The sequence below is a fragment of the Bos mutus genome, chromosome 14 (genome assembly GCF_027580195.1).
Source record: "Bos mutus isolate GX-2022 chromosome 14, NWIPB_WYAK_1.1, whole genome shotgun sequence".
In the NCBI taxonomy this organism is placed as follows: domain Eukaryota; kingdom Metazoa; phylum Chordata; class Mammalia; order Artiodactyla; family Bovidae; genus Bos; species Bos mutus.
Window position 1 is genome coordinate 61,267,820 of NC_091630.1, and position 20,270 is coordinate 61,288,089.

Consider the following 20,270-nt stretch of genomic DNA (forward strand, 5'->3'; position numbering starts at 1 on the left):
GGGTTGCACAGAGTCGGATGAGACTGAAGTGACTTAGCAACAGCAGACCCTTAGTGTACTAACAAGGGTGCTGTATTTTGCACAATTATAACATCTATGTTTTGCACATTGTTTTCAATTTTGTTAAATAATTTTTCTTTACTTTCCCCAGCCTGATTGGAGTATGATTGATGTGTAAAAATTGTACGTATTTAAGGTGTCCAGAAAGAAGAGAATGTAGGGTAACTGCTCATTGACACTGATCTTGGCCCTGAGTTTTTGTATTTGACACCAAAAGCACAGGCAAATAAAGCAAAAATAAACAAATGGGACTAAATCAAGCTAAAATATTTTCCCATAGCAATGGAAACAATCAACATTTATAGAATGTGAGAGAATATTTATAAGAATATTAATATTTAACTTACAAAATATTTAATAATTAAATTTAATTAATGTAGTATTTACAAGAATAATCCAATAAGAGGTTAATATCCAAAATATACAAAGAAATCCTATGACTTAATAGCAAAAGAATCAAATAACCCAACTGAAAAAGTGGGCAGAATACCTGATTAGACATTGTATCCAAAAAAGATATATAAAGGATCAAAACCACGATGAGATACAAACTTGAACACAGTATGCACTAAGCAAACATTGTTAACTGAAGATATTTTGTGGGTAAAGCCATGTAGCTAGAGCATAAATGCAATAATTTTTCACTCTAGAGACTCTAGTCCTTCTAAATTAATCTTCCTCCCTTAATCAATATCTTAAAAGTCTCTGATGTAAATATATTATGGAAAATTTCTCTCATGATTGGAATTGGAAAGTGGATTTTGAAATATTTCCCTATTTGTTAATATATCAGGATATTCTGGAATAGGTTCAAATTGCCTATTCCAAAGTGGTGGGGCTTCCCAGCAGTACCTGCAGTGCAGGATCCTCAGGAGACGGGGGTTCGATCTCTGGGTTGGGAAGATCCCCTGGAGACAGAAAAGGCAACCCACTCCAGTATTCTTGCCTGGAGAATCCAATGGACAGAGGAGTCTGGCAGGCTATAGTCCATGGTGTCACAAGAGTCTGGGAACGGCTGAAGCAACAGTATGCATGCAACAAGCCAGTCAGCCCAAGTAAGGCATCGGGAAATAGATCAGGGAGACACTGCATGCCAGTTGGAAGCTGAAGAACATACACGTGGGTAACACATTTTCAATTTCTAGGCTGACAGCATTTCCAGCATCTTCACAGATGCTGATCAGTGCTGTATTCAGTGGTCACCAACCTTTTTGGCCCTAGGGACCAGTTTCTTGGAAGACACGTTTTCCAAGAGTTGGGGTTGGTTTGGGGATGATTCAAGCACATTACATGTATCGTACATTTCTTTTTGGGTTTCCCAGATGGCACTGATGGTAAAAAACCCGTCTGCCCTTGCAGGAGGAAAAAGAGACTCGGGTTCAATCCTTCAGTCGGGAAGATCCCCTGAAGGAGGGCATGGCAACCTACTCCAGTATTCTTGCCTGGAGAATCCCATGGACAGTCCATAGGGTTGCAAAGAGCCGGACATGACTGAAGCAACTTAACACACACATTGATTCTGTTATTATTATATCAGCTCCACCTCAGATCATCAGGCATTCGATCCCAGAGTTTGGGAACCGTGCTGTATACAGAATAAGACCACCACCCTCCAGGGGCTGACAGTCCAGGTAGAGGAGGTGGACTCCACATGAAATATACAATGTGGGTCAGTGCAGGCTAAGTGACCAGCAGGAAGCATACATTGTGAGGACTGCAGGAAAACCAAGATGCCCCATGGCGCTGAGCAGAGGAAGATGCACTCCTGGAGAATGTACCACAACAGTTACTGTAGTAGGGTCGACGTGGAATTAAGCTGGGTCTTAAATAAATGATTAGTCAAACACATTTGGCCAAACTTTATGAATAAAATTTTTTCATAAACCCTACGATCCTTTAAATGAGTCTTGGGCTTGATGAATTAGTCTAGTCTTCCCTCCTAGTTTCCTCTTGGGCATCTGTATTTTAACAGACACATTTGAAAGGTTTTGCCTAAAAAGTGATTATTGTGAAATATTAGAGATGGGTGTTGGATGAGTTTCTGTGAAGAAAAGGTTTCAGAGCTATTCACAGCTCTGCTTAGGAACTACCTGCTATAATCTGAATAAAATATTTAAAAAGCGGTATTAGAGAGGTTGTCTTGACAAAACTCTGTTAGCCTTTGACCTGCTTCGTTTTGTACTCCAAGGCCAAATTTGCTTGTTACTTTAGGTCAAAGCAGGTCAAAAGCTAACAGAGTTTTGCCAAGAGAATGCACTGGTCATAGCAAACACCGTCTTCTAACAAGACAAGAGAAGACTCTACATACAGACATCACCAGATGGTCAACACTGAAATCAGATTGATTATATTCTTTGCAGCCAAATATGGAAAAGCTCTATACAGTCAGAAAAAACAAGATGGGGAGCTGACTGTGGCTCAGATCACTAACCTCTTATTGCCAAATTCAGACTGAAATTGAAGAAAGTACGGAAACCACTCGGCCATTCAGGTATGACCTGAATCAAATCCCTTAAGATTATCCAGTGGAAGTGACAAATAGTTTCAGGGGATTAGATCTGATAGACAGAGTGTCTGAAGAACTATGAATGGAGATTTGTGACATTGTACAAGAGGCAGTGATCAAGACCATCCACAAGAAAAAAAAATGCAAAAAGGCAAAATGGTTGTCTGAGGAGGCCTTACAAACAACTGTGGAAAGAAGAGAAGCAAAAGACAAAGGAGAAAAGGAAAGATACACCCATTTGAATACAGAGTTCCAAAGAATATCAAGGAGAGATAGGAAGGTCGTCCTTAGTGAGCAATGCAAAGAAACAGAGGAAAACAATAGAAAGGGAAAGAATAGAGATCTCTTCAAGAAAATTAGAGATACCAAGGGAACATTTCATGCAAAGATGGGCTCAATAAAGGACAGAAATGGTATGGACCTAACAGAAGCAGAAGATATTAAGAAGAGGCAGCAAGAATACACAACAGAACTATACAAAAAAGATTCTTAATGACCCAGATAATAATGATTACTCACCTAGAGCCAGACATCCTGGAATGAGAAGTCAAGTGGGCCATAGGAAGCATCACTACAAAAAAAGCTAGTGGGGGTGATGGAATTCCAGTTGAGCTATTTCAAATCCTGGGAGATGATGCTGTGAAAGTGCTGCACTCAATATGCCAGCAAATTTGGAAAACTCAGCATTGGCCACAGAGCTAGAAAAGGTCAATTTTCTTTCCAATCCCAAAGTAAGGCAACGCCAAAGATTGCTCAAACTACCACACAACTGCACTCATCTCACACACTAGCAAAGTAATGTTCAAAATTCTCCAAGACAAGCTTCAGCAGTATCTGAACCATGAAATTCCAGATGTTCAAGCTGGATTTAGAAAAGGCAGAGGAACCAGAGATCAAATTGCCAACATCTGTTGGATCATCGAAAAAGCAAGAGAGTTGCAGAAAACATCTACTTCTGCTTTATTGACTATGCCAAAGTCTTTGACTGTGTGGATCACAACAAACTGTGGAAAATTCTGAAAGAGATGGGAATACCAGACCACCTGACCTGCCTCTTGAGAAATCCATATGCAGGTCAAGAAGCAACAGTTAGAACTGGACATGGAACAACAGACTGGTTCCAAATCAGGAAAGGAGTATGTCTAGGCTATATATTGTCACCCTGCTTATTTAACTTAAATGCAGAGTACATCATGTGAAATGCCAGGCTGAATGAAGCACAAGCTGAAATCAAAATTACCAGGAGAAATATTAATAACCTCAGATATGCAGATGACACCAACTTTATGGCAGAAAACAAAGAACTAAAGAGTCTCTTGATGAAAGTGAAAGAGGAGAGTGAAAAACTTAGCTTAAAGCTCAACATTCAGAAAACTAAGATCATGGCATCTTGTACCATCACTTCATGGAAAATAGATAGGGAAACAATGGAAACATTTGAGAGCCTTTACTTTTTTGGGCTCCAAAATCACTGCAGATGGTGACTGCAGCCATGAAATTAAAAGACACTTGCTCCTTGAAAAAAAAGCTATGACCAACCTAGACAGCATATTAAAAAGCAGAGACATTACTTTGTCCACACAGGCCCATCTAGTCAAAACTGGTTTTTCCAGTAGTCATGTATGGATGTGAGAGCTGGAGTATAAAGAAAACTGAGTACTGAAGAATTAATGCCTTTGAACTGTGGTGTTGGAGTCCCTTGGACTGCAAGGAGATCAACCCAGTCAATCCTAAAGGAAATCAGTCCTGAATATTCATTGGAAGGACTGATGTTGAAGCTGAAACTCCAATACTTTGGCCACCTGATGCAAAGAAGTGACTCATTTGAAAAGATCCTGGTGCTGAGAAAGATTGAAGGTGGGAGGAGAAGGTAACGACAGAGGATGAGATGGTTGGATGGCATCACTGACTCGATGGACATGAGTTTGAGTAATCTCTGGGAGATAATGATGGACAGGGAAGCTTGGCGTGCTGCAGTCCATGGGGCTGCAAAGAGTCAGACTTGACAGAGCAACTGAACTGAACAGATTAGAGAGGTTAAATATTTTATTCAGACTACTGCAGGTAGTTCCAGTAGTCATGTAAGGATGTGAGAATTGGACCATTCAGAAGGCTGAGCACCAAAGAATTGATGATTTTAAATTGTAGTGCTGGAGAAGACTCTTGAGAGTCCCTTGTACAGCAAAGAGATCAAATTAGTCAATCCTAAAGCAGAAAGTGAAGAGGAACTAAAAAGCCTCTTGATGAAAGTGAAAGTGGAGAGTGAAAAAGTTGGCTTAAAGCTCAACATTCAGAAAACAAAGATCATGGCATCCGGTCCCATCACTTCATGGGAAATAGATGGGGAAACAGTGGAAGCAGTGTCAGACTATTTTTTGGGGCTCCAAAATCACTGCAGATGGTGACTGCAGCCATGAAATTAAAAGACGCTTACTCCTTGGAAGGAAAGTTATGACCAACCTAGATAGCATATTGAAAAGCAGAGACATTACTTTGCCAACAATGGTCCATCTAGTCAAGGCTATGGTTTTTCCTGTCGTCATGTATGCATGTGAGAGTTGGACTGTGAAGAAGGCTGAGCGCCGGAGAATCGATGCTTTCGAACTGTGGTGTTGGAGAAGACTCTTGAGAGTCCCTTGGACTGTAAGGTGATCCAACCAGTCCATTCTGAAGGAGATCAGCCCTGGGATTTCTTTGGAGGGAATGATGCTAAAGCTGAAACTCCAGTCCTTTGGCCACCTCATGCGAAGAGTTGACTCATTGGAAAAGACTCTGATGCTGGGAGGGATTGGGGGCAGGAGGAGAAGGGGATGACAGAGGATGAGATGGCTGGATGGCATCACTGACTCGATGGGCGTGAGTTTGAGTGAACTCTGAGAGTTTGTGATGGACAGGGAGGCCTGGCGTGCTACGACTCATGGGGTCGCAAAGAGTTGGACATGACTGAGCGACTGAACTGAACTGAACTGAAAGGAAATCAGTCCTGAATATTCATTGGAAGGACTGATGCTGAAGCTGAAGCTCCAATACTTGGCCACCTGATGCAAAGAAATGACTCATTGGAAAAAACCGTGATGTTGGGAAAGATTGAAGGCAGAAGGAGAAGGGTGACACAGGATGACATGGTTAGATAGCATCATTGACTTGATGGACATGAGTTTGAGCAAACTGCAGCAGACAATGGAGGACTGAGGAGCCTGGTGTGCTGCAGTCCATGGGGTCACAACAGTTGGTCAAGACTTAGAGACTGAACAACAGCAAAATTAAAGAGGTTTATTGGCAGGAGGCTTTGTTTTCACATTAGCATTGCTGTATGTAAAAGATGCCAGGGTGATAAGAAAATAAGATGAAGGGATTTGGCAAACACATTCTTGAGTTTGTTTTCTGTCTTTTTATTTTTGGCTATTGTATTTTTGCTACTTTTAATATATTTGCAGTATCTTAGACTATGTATTTGCAAATGACAGCTTGAGGAAATCTTTCCATATAATAACACATCCCAAGCAAAATTATCAAAAGTTTAAATCAGCTCTTGAAGTCTTCAAGTTATTAAAATGGATGCAAAATCAAGATGAACTTTATCCTGTAAAAAAAACTAGTGGATTAATTAGAGTCCTCAAATATACAGTGGTTTGAAGGAAAATTATAATTTTCATCCTGTGTCTTCAGGGATTATTTCATTTGTGGAGGTCAAAAGATTTAATCATTTGAATTCATAAACGCTTTTAATAACATTTTGTAGCAATAATGGAAAACAGGATTTAACAGCAATGCTCACATTATGCTTGACGCAGCATCAGGAAGCAAGTCATCCTCTGTTTAATCTGCAGATATCCTGGTTTTCATTAACTTTACAAGTGTTGCTTGATTGAGTCAAATCAATACATCCCCAACAAATAATGTTAATTTATATAAGAGGAAAAAGGTTTAAAAGATAATTTACTTTTCAGATTAATTCAGGTTAATATATTGTTTACAAAAATTCCAACTAGTCTTTGACAATAATTACAAGAATTTTGTAATGAATAACACTCTGTCAACCCCTTTCCTTGTCTTAAGCCATGATATGGTGAAAATGGTGTCATTTACATATGTGGAGAATGTATTAATATATTTCAAAACAGTTGGAACATATAGTGAAAGTTTTAAAATAATTGAAATTCACCTCTATTCAAGAGCATCAGGTTCAATATTAACTATGTTAGCTATGAAAATAATGATAAAGACAAAAAAAAAAAAAAAAAAACACCTTCAAACTTGTGGTTCTTTGGTGCCCAAGACTGTTGTGTGTTTTATATTTCCTGTTTTCCTGAATCACATATTTTCTCAGTTCTATTTCATAATTTGAATTTTCAGTTTTCCTTCATCATGGCCAGCCTGCTCCCTCTTTTTAGTGTGAAATGCCTGCTTAACCCCAGCACTTACCTGTTTCGGTGTTCACCTAATATTAGTCTGATGGAGCCACCATATTGGCTCCCCATGCCTTTCATCATATCACTCATTGCTGGTGGTGGTGTTATTGTTGTCTTAAAAATTATTTGGATAATTCAATGTGATTATGGGGCTTCTCAAGTGGCAGATCCCATCTGCCAATGCAGGAGACTCAGGTTCAGTCCCTGGGTCAGGAAGATCCCCTGAAGGAGGAAATGGCAACCCACTCCAGTATTCTTGCCTGGGAAATCCCATGGACCTAGGAGCCTGGTGGGTTACAGTCCACGGGGTTGCAAAAAGTCAGACACGACTGAGTAACCCCACATATATACATGCAATTATACAAAATGTGGATTTTATTCAGTTATTACCACACCTTCCAGTGTTATATAAAATGTTAATATAATAAAAAATAAATGTGCCAGACTGTTGTTCAGTCACTAAATTGTGTCCAACTCTTTGAGACCCCATGGGCTTTTAGTCGATAACAGCTGTATCTTTATAATAATCACTTTCTGCTTGTCCCTACAGCATATTGCAAATTTAGATTACCATCTTCTTTACTACACTTAATTCTGTTAATTTTTTTACATTTTTCAAAAGTCATACTTACTCTCATAGAAAAAGCATATATACTATTTGTCATATTGTTGTTATTGTTCAGTGACTAAGTCATGTCCAGCTCTTTGAGACCCCGTGGACTGCAGCACACCAGGCTCCCCTGTCCTTCATTATCTCCCGGAATTTTCTCAGATTCATGTCTACTGAGTCAGTGAAGCCATCCAACCATCTCATCTTCTGCTGCGCCATTTTCTTTTGCCCTCAATCTTTCGCAGCATCAGGGTCTTTTCCAACAAGTTGGCTTTTTGCATCAGGTGGCCAAAGTATTGGAGCTTCAGCATCAGTCCTTCTAATGAATATTCAGGGTTGACTTCCTTTAGGATTGACTGGTTTGGTCTCCCTGCTGTCCAAGGGACTCTCAAGAGTCTTCTCCAGCACCACAACTTAAAAGCATCAATTCTATGGTGCTGTCTTCTTTATGGTCCAACTCTCGCATCCATAACTGACTATCGGAAAAACTATAGTTTTGACTATATGGACCTTCGTCAGCAAAGTGATGTTTCTGCATCTTCATATGCTGTCTAGGTTTGTCATAGCTTTTTTCCCCCTGAAGTGCCAGACTAATCCTGCTTTTTAATCATCCACTTTAGCATTGCACTTAAGCATCCATTTTAGATTTCTTGTGCTCTGGACATCTCTCCTCCTCCTGGTCAGTCCTGGGCTGTGTGCTGGGCCCCCTGTTCTGAGAGAGTCCATGGTTGCTCCCCCTCTTCCTGTCAGACTCTCTCTTTAAGTCTCTAGACTTGAAGGGAGGCTGCCTCCTCTCAGGGGTCTGGCAGCCTTTCTTGCCCCCAGGCTAGTGCATTAAAACAATTGATTTGTTTTGTGATGAAGAGAAAGATACTTAGAATGGAAAAAAAGTAAACTCGCCAAACACCTTAAAAATTGGAAAGTGGAAGTAAAAAGAAACTTGGAAAAGTTATAAATCAGGTTAATGATTCTTGAACTGGGGCAGGGAGAGAAGACAAGCTCAGACCAAAATGTATGTTTCTGATTCTGTGCGATGCAGCAGCCAGCCATGCAAGCTGTGTTCGGAAGAAACCTTACAAATGAGGTCAGATGGTGTAAAGATAAGGGACGGACATTAATAATATCTTCCTGCAAAGACCTTTATGGATAAAAAATACAGAATGAGTTCTCTGACAAAGAGAGAAATGCATTCAGTGGACTTCAGAATCACTGTGTACTCACATAATTTTTATAATAAGGGAAATAAAGAGATTCTTTTCAGGAACCTGTGATTTGGAAGCATCTTTAGGAATAATGGTCAAAAGGAAACAACTACATAATCCACTTATTTGATTATTTCAAGCACACCTATTTTAAAAATAATTATTTATGAACAAGATTCAAGCACAAATATAAAATAAACCAAGCATCTACAATTTAGATCAAATTTAAAAGATATGTTATTCATTGAGAACAGGTTAAAATTGGTAATCATTAATCTATATCTATCTATCCATCCATCCATCCACCCAGTTTTTACATAGTCAAATTACAGAAAGCATTAACTACTGTAAAGCTACTACAGTGGAAAAAATATGTGACTGAAATTGGGTCTATAAGAAGCAACTTACTATGATTTGGCTCATTTACTCATTTGTCAGGAAACATTTACTAAGTGGCTTACATATGACCTTGGCAAGGCAGTGAGAACTGATTAGTAAAAGGACACAGTTTTGTTTTGCCTTATGCTTTTTTATTTTGTACTGGGGGGGGGGGAACTGGAAGAAACACAAGCTGGAATCAAGATTGCCAGGAGAAATATCAATAACCTCAGATATGCAGATGACACCACCCTTATGGCAGAAAGTGAAGAGGAACTCAAAAGCCTCTTGATGAAAGTGAAAGTGGAGAGTGAAAAAGTTGGCTTAAAACTCAACATTCAGAAAACGAAGATCATGGCATCTGGTCCCATCACTTCATGGGAAATAGATGGGGAAACAGTGGAAACAGTGTCAGACTTTATTTTTCTGGGCTCCAAAATCACTGCAGATGGTGACTACAGCCATGAAATTAAAAGACGCTTACTCCTTGGAAGGAAAGTTATGACCAACCTAGATAGCATATTGAAAAGCAGAGACATTACTTTGCCAACAAAGGTTCATCTAGTCAAGGCTATGATTTTTCCAGTGGTCATGTATGGATGTGAGAGTTGGACTGTGAAGAAGGCTGAATGCCGAAGAATTGATGCTTTTGAACTGTGATGTTGGAGAAGACTCTTGAGAGTCCCTTGGACTGCAAGGAGATCCAACCAGTCCATTCTGAAGGAGATCAGCCCTGGGGTTTCTTTGGAAGGAATGATGCTAAAGCTGAAACTCCAGTCCTTTGGCCACCTCATGCGAAGAGTTGACTCACTGGAAAAGACTCTGATGCTGGGAGGGATTGGGGGCAAGAGGAGAAGGGGACGACAGAGGATGAGATGGCTGGATGGCATCACTGACTCGATGGATGTGAGTCCGAGTGAACTCTGGGAGTTGGTGATGGACAGGGAGGCCTGGCGTGCTGTGATTCATGGGGTTGCAAAGAGTCGGACACGACTGAGTGACTGATCTCATCTGATCTGATAGCCGATTAACAATGTTGTGATGGTTCAGGTGAACAGCGAAGGGACTCAGCTGTATGTATACATGCACCCATTCTCCCTCAAACCTCCCTCCCATCCAGGCTGCCACATAACCTGGAGCAGAGTTTCCTGTGCTACACAGTAGGTCCTTGTTGGTTATCCATTTCAAATGTAGCAGTGTGTGTACATGCCCATCCCAAGCACTCTAACTATCCCTTCCCCTCATCCTTCCCCTCTGGTTACCATAATTTCATTCTCTAAGTCTGTGAGTCTCTTTCTGTTTTGTAAGTAAGTTCACTTGTATAATTTCTTTTTAGATCTCACATATAAGGGATGTTATGCAATATTTTTCTTTCTCTGAAAAGGCAGAACTTTGTGGTTGTAGGTCATACTCTGGATAGAAACAGAGGCAAAAACCTAATAAACAATCATGAACAGATTCACAATGCGGTTAGGTTATAAATGAAGCAAACCTGGGGCTGAGATAGAACATATCTGGGGTGTCAGGACGTGACCAGCACCTAGTCAGGGAACCAGAAACCATGCCAAGGACATTTATATTCAGAATTAATAAGGAAGTTTATTAAAAAAATAATTCAATGATCACTGGACTCAGAGTAATGGGTGAACAAATAATGCTAGTAAAAAGTGAGTGTTATCAATGCAGAACATTCTTCATGTCATTTCAGATTATTGAAACCAAATGCCTCATCTCTTGCACGCTGGCATGGTAAAAAGAAAAATGCAGCTTCATTCGAGAAACATGTTTCCTTCTTGGCATTTATATTCTGGCCAAGATGGAGGCTATGCTACTACTAAGAATACTGGATGGCTGGGAAGCCTAATTATAGCATTGGAAAAGAAAGTTTGGATTAGCAGCTTCCACTCACATACACTACACTTAAAAATTTTCACAACCATATGACGAGGTCTCCACTGGTAAAGTCCAGGATTTCAAGAAAGCCAACCACATTAGCAAACTGAAGCTTAGATTAAATGTTGGAATATTGGCCTGAGAATTTTAGATTTGATATGAAAACTCAGCAGTGGCCACAGGACTGGAAAAGGTCAGTTTTCATTCCAATCCCAAAGAAAGGCAATGCCAAAGAATGCTCAAACTACCGCACAATTGCACTCATCTCACATGCTAGTAAAGTAATGCTCAAAATTCTCCAAGCCAGGCTTCAGCAATAAGTGAACCGTGAACTTCCAGATGTTCAAGCTGGTTTTAGAAAAGGCAGAGGAACCAGAGATCAAATTGCCAACATCCGCTGGATCATAGAAAAAGCAAGAGAGTTCCAGAAAAACATCTATTTCTGCTTTATTGACTATGCCAAAGCCTTTGACTGTGTGGATCACAATAAACTGTGGAACATTCTTAAAGAGATGGGAATACCAGACCACCTGACCTGCCTCTTGAGAAATTTGTATGTAGGTCAGGAAGCAACAATTAGAACTGGACATGGAACAACAGACTGGTTCCAAATAAGAAAAGGAGTACGTCAAGGCTGTATATTGTCATCCTGTTTATTTAACTTATATGCAGTGTACATCATGAGAAACACTGGACTGGAAGAAACACAAGCTGGAATCAAGATTGCCAGGAGAAATATCAATAACCTCAAATATGCAGATGACATCACCCTTATGGCAGAAAGTGAAGAGGAACTCAAAAGCCTCTTGATGAAAGTGAAAGTGGAGAGTGAAAAAGTTGGCTTAAAGCTCAACATTCAGAAAACGAAGATCATGGCATCTGGGCCCATCACTTCATGGGAAATAGATGCGGAAACAGTGGAAACAGAGTCAGACTTTATTTTTCTGGGCTCCAAAATCACTGCAGATGGTGACTGCAGCCATGAAATTAAAAGACGCTTACTCCTTGGAAGGAAAGTTATGACCAACCTAGATAGCATATTGAAAAGCAGAGACATTACTTTGCCAACAAAGGTCCGTCTAGTCAAGGCTATGGTTTTTCCTGTGGTCATGTATGGATGTGAGAGTTGGACTGTGAAGATGGCTGAGCGCCAAAGAATTGATGCTTTTGAACTGTGGTGTTGGAGAAGACTCTTGAGAGTCCCTTGGACTGCAAGGAGATCCAACCGGTCCATTCTGAAGGAGATCAGCCCTGGGATTTCTTTGGAAGGAATGATGCTAAAGCTGAAACTCCAGTCCTTTGGCCACCTCATGCAAAGAGTTGACTCATTGGAAAAGACTCTGATGCTGGGAGGGATTGGGGGCAAGAGGAGAAGGGGACGACAGAGGATGAGATGGCTGGATGGCATCACTGACTCGATGGATGTGAGTCTGAGTGAACTCCGGGAGTTGGTGATGGACAGGGAGGCCTGGCGTGCTGTGATTCATGGGGTCACAAAGAGTCGAACACGACTGAGTGACTGATCTGATCTGATCTGATCTGATGCTAAGTCACTTTAGTTGTGTCCGACTGTTGGCAACCCCATGGACTGTAGCCTGCCAGGCTCCTCTGTCCATGGAATATTCCAGGCAAGAATACTAGAGTGGGTTGCCATTTCCTACTTCAGGGGATCTTCCCAACCTAGTGATCGAACCTGCATCTCCTACATTGACAGGCAGGTTCTTTACCACTCTGTCACCTGGGAAACCCTTAGATTTGATAGCTCTTTAAGCAACCTTTGGCTTCTTTATGTAGACGTTCCAGTTCATTTTAATTGGATCATATTAACAATTTTGTGACAAAGTTATCCAGGCTCTGGAGCTTATATTGCAGTGGTCCCCCTCTAATCCTGCTGCAGAGGAGAATGTGGGTCCCCCTTGTTACACAGGTGGAGGTATAGGCTCAAGGTCCCTGCTTGGTCTAGTTGACACACGAGTGGGAAGCACCGTTGCTATTGCAGGGTGTGGCCAAGGTGCATAAACTGGCTCATGTTAACTGAGTTTCCTCCACTTTCAAGACTTTGGCAATCATCTTTGCTTGGATTAGTATACAAACAGGCAAAAAATCAGAAGAAGCAAAATATGTCGTGATATCTGAGAAGAAACTTGCTTGTCTATCATCTGTGATGTTGAAGTGAGGTGAGTTGGAGAAATGGACACTGAAAAACAGCTGTTGAATGGAATTAAGAATGTCTTTCCATGGAAAGTGAAGTGAAAGCTGATCAGTCATGTCCGATTCTTTGTGACGCCATGGATTATTCAGTCAATGGAATTCTCCAATCAGAATCCTGGAGTGGGTAACAGTTCCCTTCTCTAAAGGATCTTCCCAACCCAGGGATTGAACCCAGGTCTCCAACACTGCAGGTGGGTTCTTTACCAGCTGAGCCACAAGGGAAGCCCAAATTCCATGGAAAAGGAATTTAATTAAATTCAATGAACCTTGATTGTGCATGTTCTATGTTAGACTGTAGGTGAGGAAAAATCCAAATATAGGAAGAATAAGACATAGCACTTGCCTAATTCAACTTAAATTGAGTAAGTGTAATAAAACATGACATTATACATAGGCTTGAAAAATTGTGTAGAGGCTCCTAGAGGATTTTCATTCAAATCATTGTATCTAATGCTTTGGGAAGATTTTATTTATCCTGTCAGCAGAGGTTACAGAGTAAAGAATGTGTAAAATACAATCAAATACAGTGACTAACTGTCACAAAATCATGGTGAAAGTTAGGCACTGAAAGAATATACAAGAAGACGGGCACAGTTAAAAAACTGCCACCAGGATGAGGTAGAGGGCAAAGGACAGGGACTACATCATAGCAGGTGAAGATACACAGTGCGGGCATCTCACACAGCCCAGTTTTCTAGAGCATCCTTTCTTCATTTCAATAAGGTATTTTTTATTTTGCAGAGGAAAGTGATACATGGACACACCGTTGTAGGGATCAGGAGTGGGTCTAATTTCCATCGGTATTATACTGATATCAGTTGTCACCTTTTCCTGGACCTTTCCAGCAAGATACAGCTGTGTAATGTTTCAGAGTCAAAATGTCTCCAATGTCACAGAAAATTCGAAAGATCAAAGTTTAAATCAATTGTCTAGCTCCACCAACACAAATTGTCAACCTTCATTCAACTGATGCTGTTTTATCTTGAGATAAAACTGTGTGTTTTTCAAAAGAGGGGAAATTTGTTTCCAAGTGTGAATTTGATTAAAATACCATAACCTTCTAAACCCTTGACAAGTATCATTAATCAATAATGTTTTCTAATCTGGAGATATGAATGGTCCTTCTTGACACCCTAACCTATGGGGAAAATTTTTATCAAATATCTTAGATATTAAACATCTTTTTGTAAAATATAGTTCCAGGTTTAAATGTGTCTGGCTATGTACTGGATCTAGAATTGAGTAGTTTTCATCTGCTGGGCCTGCGGCAGAGAGGGCTGTCACTGGAACTTAATACTCTCAGGAAACCACAGCTACTTACCTTCCCTCAGCAAGGCAGTTACCCTCCAGCTTCAAAAATGGCCTAGCCTCAGCAAGAGAAAGATATTAACATGTTTTTACTCAAGAGGACAATCTTGTAATCTCAGTATTTTAGTAGAGAAAAGGACTAAAAACCCAACTCATTCAGCTCAGAAAACCATACAGGCTCGTTATAGACCACAACCTGCATGGCAAACATCACACATTGCAGATCTGACTGAACATTGGATATGATTAGTGTTGCTCATCTTTTAAAAAGCAATACTTTAATAAATCAGTTGGAGCTGTCTATTCAAATATAATGTTGCTCCTGTCACACTGTTTGGAAAATCCATGACTTGACTCTGAACAAAGATACATATTTAAAACTCTTAATGAAGGTATGTACTCAAAACTACAGAACATTTGACTGAGAAAAGAACTGAATATTAAAACTGGAGGAACAAAACTGCCAAAGGGTGTACTGACAGTGAAATGTTTGATTTAGTGAATTGTGTATCAAACTGCGTGCGTGCATGCTAAATTGCTTCAGTGTGTCCAACTCTTTGCGACTGCATGGACTGTAGCCCGCCAGGCTCCTCTGTCCATGGGGTTCTCCAGGCAAGAATACTGGAGCGGGCTGCCATGCCCTCCTCCAGGGGATCTTCCCAACACAGGGATTGAACCCATGTCTCTTTTGTCTCCTGCACTGGCAGGCAGGTTTTTTTTTTTTTTTTAAACCAGCTGAACCACTAGGGAAGCCCCTAGGATAGACTATCATTTCTCACTTCACAGAACCTACTGTGTAATTCTAATTCCCAATGAGATTAAGATTTCCTACAAAAAGCTAGATGGAAGCTGCAGTGGGAAATGATTAAAATTTGTGAAATTTCTAGCTTAAAGCCTGGCATACAGCAAGCATGCCCTACATGTTATTTCTCTTCCTCTTGACCATGCTAAACTGTGTTCTATTTTAAATAAATTAGAAGCAGAAGAGGGCAATTTGGGGGTCAGTGACTTAATTCTAAAGGTAAAGAGGAATTATATGTGCAAATGCAAAATACACAACTCAGTAATTTTATAATCAAGTTATCAGTAGAAAATATACAGGCTTAGGAAACATCCAGGCTTGGCTGACCTAGATTTGAACATCTGTCACATATTTACAAATTTTGTTGATCAGGGTAGATTAATTTACCCAAGGTTTTTGTTTGGGTAGATTTTTGCTTAGTTGCAGTTTTATATCTATATCTATATCTATATAGACATCTTGATGATGCTGTCAATATCATGGAGGAGTCGTTGGACAAATGCTCCCCAAGGGGTCCAGTCTGACTCCATTCTGTTCGTTGATGCTACTGAGGTGTACCAGAATTCTGGTATAACTGTAGAAATGCAAGATGAGATGGACAGACTGCAAACAAGTATACAGAACACAAAACAGGTGCACCAAAGTGAAGGTCAGGTTAGAAAGCTTAGCTCCAAACCACGGAGACCGACTTGAAACACAACTATTCCACTTTTGTAAACAAGTGTTGTGTCTCAGGTTCTCTATTAGAATTTCCCGACTTGGTGATATATTTTGGTCAACCAGAAGAGTAGTACACCCCTCACTAGTCATGTGAGTGATTTGGCAAACATTTCCCGAGGTTGCTGTCACTGAAAGTGGTGTCACCCTCAATGTGAAAAGAGAGATCAGTTTTCAGAATTACAGTGCCTTAAATGAAGTTATAAAAGGAGTGGTCTGTGTAGCAGGGAAAGCAGTATTCCATCCAAATGGTAAGGTTGTCAACAGTCACATTTCATGAAAGAAGAATGAAATATGCATTGTATTTTCACATCTAGAGAAATTGTGCATCAAGAAGACTCACGACTGGGTGGATGTTTATGGCGGCAAAGGTCCAGGCTGCATGGTGGGAGGTGGATGGGCGAGGGGCACCGGAGGAGCAGTAGCTTTGCCTAAGCGTGATCTCGAAGATAGGAGGCGCCTTCAGTACTGGTGAAGATAACAATGAGCTGATAGACAATTTGAAGGAGGCTCAAAGCTGGTGGTGCAGGCTTTCCGAGCTATTGACCATGCAGACTATTACCTCAAAGAATTTAGAGAACGCACATGGCGTGGAAGCACAGCAACATCTACCTCTCTGCTCCATGCATCTCTTTGGAGCTGATGGAGGCCCTCGACCTGCAGCCTGGCCTCTCCTTTTTTAATCTGGGCAGCGGCACTGGGTACCTCAGCTCCATGGTGGGGCTCATCGTCAGCCTCTTGGGTGTGAACCACGTGGTGGAACTCCATTCAGATGTGACAGAGTACGCAAAGCAGAAGCTGGACTTCTTTATCAGGACAAGTGACAGCTTCGACAAGTTTGACTTCTCTGAACCCTCCTTCGTTACTGGCAATGGCCTGGAGATTTCTCCGGATTGTTGTCAGTATGACTAGGTGGACTGCAGGCCAGGCGTGCAGAGGGAGCAGGAGCAGTACACGAAGAGTCTCCTCAAGGTTGGGGGCATCCTGGTCCTGCTGCTGCAAGAGAAACGACGGAGATTAACGCGCACTGGCCCTTCCACTTGGGAAACCAAGAAGCAGGTTTCTTGGCTGTCTCCTCTGCTCTGCTGCTCTAGCCCTGCCAGTCAGTCAGGGAAGCCGAGGCTCGTCCAGTTACGTGACACCCCTGGCAGTTCACAGTCTCCAGGACCTGGCCCATATCGCCATCCGGGGCACCATTAAGAAGATCGTTCACCAGGAAGAAGGGAACAGAAACAGGAAACAGACTGAAGAACACTCCCAGGTTTAAACGAAGGCGAGTTTGCCGCTGCCAAGTGGAAACGCTTGTCTTTTTGCACAAAGAGGTCTTTGCCAGTCGGATCTCCAACCCCACTGATGACAATGGCTCTGGAGACCTGGAGGAGGAGTGGTGGGAAAGAAGAGGTGACCACCCCGCCAGAGGCCAAGCCTGGGACCCCGGTGAACTTCCTGAACTTCTCTGAGGAAGTTCAGAGGAACTTCCTCAGAGAAGGTCCTGAGCCTCCCTCTGCCAGATCCCCTGATGTACTACCTGCTTTATTACAGAGTAAAGTAGGTCTGTGGTCCAGGGAGGAGGCCCAGCCTGCCTGGAGCACCACCCGTGCAGGTGCACTGGGGAAGCAGGGGCTCGGCTCTGCATCCCCTGTCCTTGACTGTCCTCTAGGACACTCCTGCCTCTGTCTGATTTCTGTGAACATAGTCTACTAGGTAAGATGCAAGGGAGAATGTTTTCTCAAATGGGCGCGGCCCCTGGAGGAGGCGCTGACTTCCGGCTCTCAGGAAACACTGAGGTCTGTGTGTGAAGGTGGCTGGGAGATTGTTCCTTACGCCAGGTACGCGTGTCTGCATCAGAAAGGAAAACTGAAATTGAAATTAACCTGTCTTGCTTATAAAATGTGAGACAGAAAGCACAGGTTTCTACGTGTATAAAATCTTTTCTGAGTGGGACACGCTGATGTCCAGGTTTGAATTTTACATTATCTGCCTTCTAATTACTGGCACAGAGTTTCACTGAATCTTCACTATCTGGAGCGGGGAGACACAGAAAAGCTCCCTTATTTTAAGTAAAATAACTAAATCTTACATGAGTTGTCAATTGTAATTTAGAAAAAGAAAAAACTGATGGGGGGAGGAATGAAAGTATGAAGTGACCAGATGTCTTTGTGGAATTGCAGAAGAATTCCACGGAACTTTTTGTGCCACCTTCATTACCTTTAGAAGAATCGGTGTTGAGTAATACCCTCAAAGAAAATCCTGAAGAAGCATATCAGTGTTGTGTGTAAGAAAGAAGCTACATTGCTTGTGCCGCAGTGACAGAGATGATCATCGGTTCAGCTTTGAGTTGATGGTATCTGAGGCTCCATCCTCAGAGCAGGTGGAAGGAGCTGGCCATAGGAAGTGGACTGGGATGCTGGGGTTGGCCCGTGGAGTTTTCTTTTCAGTTGTCTATTTTTCTGTAATCACATTACAGTACTGACTCATAGATTTTATCTTTTGTAATTCTGGAGAAAAAGATTTGTTAGTTTTGGAATTTTTCTTAAGAGCAAACATAAATGATCCGTAGCTCTATTGCACCAGAGTGGTTTTACTCACAGTGGTATATGCAGTCCGTCTTCTCCAGGCCTGGGTGTTGAAAGTTTCCTGTCTTGTCACATCCCGGTCTCCATGCGAGGCCATTTTGTTAGGTGGCAGGATGTTTACAGGTGACACTGCTTCTTCTGAAACATTGGTTCTTGTCAAACTTTTCAATTTTATCCAAAGGCTAGTATGAAATGTTAATAGTAAATCCAAAATCAGAGTGCTGATGGAAGATTAATCATTCAGATTTTACGATTAATTTTATCCCTTAGTTTCCCAAGCGTTGCTGAGTTCAGTGCCTTTGTGGTTTCACTAACTTCATTGAGTTCTATTATTTTTTCCATTTATGCTTTTTTTAAAATTAACAGAATCGTTTTATCACAGAATACTGTGTGCATGAGCAGCTGGGGAAATGTGGGCAGTGCCCTGAATTGGTACAGTTAAGCTATTGTAAAGAAGGTTTCTTCATGGCTTTGCTTACCTGCCTTTCACTGGAAGTCAAGCCTCATTCTCTCTCTCAGAGACAGAATCATGAGGTGAACTTACTTGCTAAGGCTTCTATTTGCAGATCTAATTGACCCTATTCTAATTGACTTGTAGAGACTTCTGCAACACATGGACATTTTTGGACATAATGTTAAGTAAGTGATATCTGAAATCTGTTATTATTATTAGATGGCGTGACTACATTTTTTTTTCTATCATTGTATATGTGTTTCCCTATTTTTCAACCATGTTTGCCTTTATGCTGGATTGCAAAAACTCTTCACAATGCATAAGACATTATTTTCCCCTATATATATTAACCTTTTTCTAACATTCCTAACATTTCAACAGTATATGAACTGAGAACTTCAAGATGTTCAAGCTGGATTTAGAAAAGACCGAGGAACCAGAGATCAAATCGCCAACATCTGTTGGATCATCAAAAAAGCAAGAGTTCCAAAAAGACTGCTGCTGCTAAGTCGCTTCAGTCGTGTCCGACTTTGTGCGACCCCACAGACGGCAGCCCACCAGCTGTCCCTGGGATTCTCCAGGCAAGAACACTGGAGTGGGTTGCCATTTCCTTCTCCAATGCATGAAAGTGAAAAGTGAAAGTGAAGTCGCACAGTCGTGTCCGACCCTCAGCGACCCCATGTACTGCAGCCCCCCAGGCTCCTCCGTCCATGGGATTTTCCAGGCAAGAGTACTGGAGTGGGGTGCCATCACCTTCTCCAAAAAAGACGTCTACTTCTGCAGTCTTGATGTACTCCTTTCCCAATTTGAAACCAGTCCATTGTTCCATGTCTGGTTCTAACTGTTGCTTCTTGACCTGCATATAGATTTCTCAGGAGGCAGGTAAGGTGGTCTGGTATTCCCAACTCTTTAAGAATTTTCCACAGTTTGTTGTGATCCATACAGTCAAAGGCTTTGGCATAATTAATAAAGCAGAAAAAGACGTCTACTTCTGCTTTATTAATTATGTCAAAGCCTTTGACATAATTAATACTCCAATACTTTGGCAACCTGATGTGAACAACTGACTGATTGGAAAATACCCTGATGCTGGGAAAGATCAAAGGCAGGAGGATACGGGGATGACAGAAGATGAGATGGT

The 20,270-nt window shown here is 41.4% G+C and overlaps 1 pseudogene; it reads left to right on the forward strand.

Annotated features, from left to right (window-relative positions):
* Positions 1-17,651, forward strand: part of LOC102287124 (protein-L-isoaspartate O-methyltransferase domain-containing protein 2-like) — a 158,098-nt pseudogene extending 140,447 nt beyond the window's left edge.
* The last annotated feature ends 2,619 nt before the right edge of the window (positions 17,652-20,270 follow it).